The sequence below is a fragment of the Phyllostomus discolor genome, unplaced genomic scaffold (genome assembly GCF_004126475.2).
Source record: "Phyllostomus discolor isolate MPI-MPIP mPhyDis1 unplaced genomic scaffold, mPhyDis1.pri.v3 S12x, whole genome shotgun sequence".
Taxonomy (NCBI): domain Eukaryota; kingdom Metazoa; phylum Chordata; class Mammalia; order Chiroptera; family Phyllostomidae; genus Phyllostomus; species Phyllostomus discolor.
In genome coordinates, this window is record NW_023397496.1 from 16,384 (window position 1) to 21,844 (window position 5,461).

A 5,461-nucleotide genomic window follows, 5' to 3' on the forward strand; every position below is an offset into this window, starting at 1 on the left:
GCTCCTCGTCTGGATCACATGCTCTTCTCCTTAGAGGTGCGAGTACCTAAGCGGTGCTGCTGGGCTATCCATTTTCCCCTTCTGGATGCCCGCGTTAAGAGTGCAGAAGAGTGATCTCAGTGCTCGGAATTCCACTGCCTTAAAGTTCTTTTCCATGTGCATCTCGCTTTTCAGTGTACTTTGTGGTGTACTTTTGGACTTGAATTTCCAGGTTTCCTCCCCTTTGTCTTGCGCTTTCATGTTCCACAACACAGCATTCCCGTGTGTCTCGATGTCCATGCCTCGTTCTTGCGAATCCCAGGTCCATTCTCCGCCTGTGGTGTGGAGTGGCATGTCCCTTGCCCTCAGGGCGAGGAATCCCACCCTCTTCATCTTGGGATTGTGGAATAGCTTCCTCAGCCTTGAAGCCTTCTTTGCCTTATGCTGCTCTATTGTGGTTGACATTTTTCTCATGGTTTTGGGATGGCAAGGGTTACCCTTGGATACTAGCGTTTCCAAGTTACATTGCCTCCTGCCCCTGATACTGGGTTTCCGTGTCTCCCTTTTGGGTTCTTGCTTTCAGTGCCTTATTAGTGGTGATTTTCGTGTCAGCCTCTTCCAGCAGTTTCAGAAATCTGGAATCGCATCCCAGTGTGGTGATGGTCACAAGCTCTGTCATTTTCTAGAATTCTTACAGAGCATTGGAAATGATTTCTCCACTTTTAACAAGCAGCATGGCAATATAATGGGGCAGGGGAATCTGAACTGTCATATGTTCCCTTTTCATATCAATGTTTGCGCTACAGATGAAGTGACGAGCAGTGAAGTCAATCCAATAATTGTAACAATACCAAAGCTATTTGTTCACTCTTTGAGAAACAGGGCTTCTTCTGACATGGCTGTAGCTGTGGGGACACTGTCCCTCAGTCACATGAAACTATCAGGGGCATGAGAGAAGGGAATGTGGTGATGGGACGTGCCACATCTCCACCTCTCCCCCTTTGCTCCCTAGCTCTCTGCCCTTCTTTGCCTAACAATGTCAGGGGGACCCTGCCTGGTGCTGTCCTCATGTCAGAAGCTGGGGATGAGCGCACTAGCCAGGGAAAAGAGCTGGGTGAGGGCAGTGCCTCCTGGTGCCTCAAACCAGCTGGTGTCGCATGGACAGGAGAGTGTCCTCAGCTGCCTGTCGTGATTTGAGAGACTTGGGTGCCTCACATAGCCGTCTCACTCATTCCTTGGAGCGTCCTTCTTCCACTGAGGACTATGGGTTGCCAGCTTCTTACGGGTGCGTGTTAGGGGAATGTAAACACCCAGCTCCATACACAAGGTTATTTGAACCACGTGAACTGTGCAAGCAAGGCTGAAACACAGGAGCCCAATTGTGATTAGGCTTTGGGGTCCCAAGACAACTTTCACAATACAGGTCAGCCGTGTAGTGTGAAGGCGGGCCTGTGCAAGAGCCGGAGTGACAGGAGGAGGGTTTGGGGAACATCTTGGTCTCTGGCAGTCAAGCTAGGAGTGTGTTTTGTGGAAGGAGGGAGAGGGAACACACTTCTACACATCTTGACTACTCAGCCGGTTAGGAGAGTTTCAGGACCAGTAGTGGTGGAAGGGGTGGGTTGTGCAGCCTATTGTATCGCAGCCATGGCCCCTCTGGCAGCATTGTACCAGGACTCCGCCCTTCTGCCATGGCCCATGCTGAAGGCTCAGTACTATGAAAGTTTTGGGGTTCTCTCATGGGGGCTGCCCGGGGAAGGAAAGAAACTCAAGAAACACAACATTCTTTACAAACAGAAGAGAAAGAAGAGAAAGCAACAGTGGATAGGTATGATGGAAATCAACCTTGTTTATATAGACACCCTTGACAAGCTTGGGCCCAGGAGGGGAACACAAAGGTCACCCTCCGCTCTCATGGAATTTGGGCGTCTGCTATTTGTGATTCCACTGCTGCAGAATCAGTGTGGGACATGCTCAGGCATCCCTCATTAGGTCAGGATATCTCATGGATACTCACTGACTGTGTTTGCATCTGCTCTGTAGTGAAGTCAGGTCTATTTCTAAGAAACACCTGGCTTCAGTGAGCTCAAGGCACCCTCGTGTACACAGAGGTAGGTGTTTACCATGTCCTCATCTCGAGTGTCACCGGTCTCCCAAATACCTGCATCCGTGGGTACCCTGTGTCCCTGGGCCACTGTGGACATTAACTCAGAATGTGTGGCCAGGAATGACCGAGGCTGTGCATATCTGCTCTGCTTGTAGTGTGTGTACGTTCCCACAGGACTTCAATGGAAAAGCTGGGATTTAAGCATGCAGCAAGTTAGAGTCCCAAGGTGGCTTCTGGAGTATTAAAATCCATGGAGCCCGGCTAGAAGGAAAATTCACTACAGAAGCTGCTATGTGAAGGCTCACGATCACTCTGTGTAGATGTGGTGTACACAGTTCGGGCAGAGACTGACCTCAAGCTCATTTCTCAGCCAGGCCTGGGCAAGGGGCTTTTCCACAGGTTTTACTTGCGACAATGGGCCTGTATCTTGTGAATAATAGGAGGCTGCCCCAGCTCAGCGGCACAATGTGGTGACCCGCACAGAGGGAAGTCTGCAACGTCATGCAGCCTGCTCAGGGCAGCTGAACACAGGTGGAGAAAGCAGCGGTGTCTGCTCAGTGACTGAATTTGGACCCAGCCCTCTCCCCACTCCATATCTTCCCTTATAAGGAGCAAAAGCCCCGATACCCGGGACTCTAGGGACCTCCCTTTCCTGGTGAGTCTGTCTCCATTCCCTTTCCCTGGGCAGTAACCTAACTAGATCGATTCCATATGCGGGCCCTTGCGGGACTTCAGGAGCGGTGGCTGAGCATGGGGGTCCTCTGTGGTCCTCCTGGAGCTCTGTTTCTTCAGTGATGGGGAGAATTAGGTATCTGGGCTTCCAGTTAGTGTTGCAACAGAATTTATTAGAACACAGGGTCAAAAAAGCCTGGAGTACATTGGTGTTGGCTTTTCCACAGTGATTGCAGAACTGTTTTTCCATCACACCTCTTTTCATGGGTGTGGAGGGTTTGTTCAACAGGTGACTTGTCCACTGAGGACACCCTGGGGGAGAGTAAGGGGCCACTTCGCTTCACCTGAGCTCTGCTCAGACCTGTGGAATGATGTGTGTGGGCTGCATTCGAATTGTGGCATGTGAGGGGCTACTGAGTGCTAATTACTTATCAACCTCCAAGAAAAATTGGGGTTATTTCCCTGAGTGTGTCTCTTCTGGTGTCTCATGAGATACGACTTCTGTGCAAAGCCTTTCCCACAGTCCCTACAAGCGTAGGGCTTCTCTCTAGTGTGTGTCTTGTGGTGTAAGGTGAGACCTGACTTCGATGAGAAACAGTGCCTGCATTGCACGCAAACATAGGGTTTCACCCCTGCGTGGGTTCTCTTGTGTGTGTTGAGATTGGCTTTCGCTGTAAAGTGCCGTCCACACTCTGGGCAAACGTATGGCTTCTTCCCTGAGCGTGTCCTCTTGTGTTGCACCGCAACTGATTTGTCTGTGCAGCCCATCCCACAGTAGGTTTCCTCCCTTGAATGAGTCCTCTGGAGGGTGATGACATCTGACATCCCTGCGAAGCTCTGTCCACACTCCCTGCAAGCGTAGGCCCTGTCCCCTGAGTGTGTATTCCACTGTCTCTTCAACTGTGACCCATCACTGAAGCCTTGCCCACACCCTCCATACTTTCTTGGTATACTTCTAGGCACTCCTCCCCCCACAAATAATACTCCTGAATCCTCTTGGTGCACTTTCTGCAGGGTGGTTGGCTTTTCCTCCAGAATTCTCCCACCCTCAATAGAGCTCCCCTTGGGTTCAGTGGGTGATGTCAACAAGGCCCCTGAATGCCCCCTCTGTCTGATCCTTTTAAGCAAGGATCGGGCCCCTTTTTTGACCTCTTGACCTTCATCCTTGTCATTCCAGCTCTGTGTGTCAGCATCCTGCTGCTGCTGACTGTGATCCTCTGAGCAGGGTTCCACTGATTGGAGGAGTTTTCTTGCAGGTGTTCCTGGGGCAATCTGAGAGGGGTGACTGCGTTTCACATGTTGACAGAGCAATTTCTTACTGGAGAAGGCCCGAGGGCAGGATGAACAGGGGTGCATCTCTGGTTTTGGTTGTACTGAAAGGGAAATTGGTGGTCAGGGCACACACTGACAAGCCTGCCAGCACCACACGCTTTGTCTCCTGAATGGAGGAACAGCCCTACGAATCATTCTCATTGTGGTGACAATGCAGGCTCTGGGTCCCACAAAGTGTGGGACTTCACACTCTACTTTCCTTTGCATTCTCATGCACTGCCTCATCCTCAGGCATGCACAAAGCTCACATTAATTGTCTTTTCTACAAAGTTCCCAGACTAGGGACTTTCTAGGATCGTCGGAGTCCACTTGACAACCTCTATGGATGGAACTGCAGTGACCTTTCTCGTGCATATGCATTTTCTAGGTAGTGTTAAGGAGAGGGAATAGAGGCCCCAAGAGAAAGAGGCCTCTGGTTTCTCTCTTTTCCAAAATCATAAAATAAAATTTTGTCCTCCCGCAAACCTCTCACCAAGGGTCCACGCCTGATTTCATTGCCTGTGAATGAATGATTCCCTGTGAGGTTATTGCAAAAAGTACTTATACTGGTCCCTACCTATTTCTCCAAACATGCTTCTTACCCTGCTGACTCTTGCACAACTCCAACCAAACAGCCATACTCTCCCCCTTGGAGACAAAGTAATCTCGGAGGGGGCTCCCCACTGATATTTGTTTTCCAAATATTAGCAACACAGAACCTTAAAACAGAGGCACCCCACTCTGCACCTGAAAGTGCACAGTTGTCTCATCTCACTCGGTCAAGTCCCCAGTGTCTAAGGTTATAGCATAGGCACTGCATTTGCCAGCTGCTAGGCGTCTATCTGACCACCACTCCTACTCTCTGTGTCCAGACTGAGACCTGGGCGGCTTCAGCCAGCCTGATGCCCTACCTCATACCTTTCCTACACTAACTGGCCCCTCTGTCGCAATCCTTTGCCCACAGCTATCTTGGTAAATGTTATCTCCCGAGAGAGCCCTTTCCTGACCATCTGCCACACCGAACCACCCCCCACCCAGCCTGCATTCACAGTGCTATCTAGTCACTTGTCCTGGGTTCGTTTTCTCCAAGCACTAATCTGTGTGTAATATTAGGCACGGGCAAGCACATGTACCTGGTCATCTCTCCTTCATCTGATAATGGCTCAAGCGTCCGTCTCCACCTGTTTGGCTATTAGCAATTCAATGCACAACTAAGTAAAATGATCATTCACTGCACATGGATACACACATTTCACTTAGATAGATAAAGGATATTAAAAAGAAACACCAAAAAAGTGTTCAGAAAACAATGCTTTGTCGACAAAGCTAGTTATCACTTGTAACCTTTCTGCAGGGGGCAAATAAGCCTTTCAGTGCTATACGCGTTGGCATGTT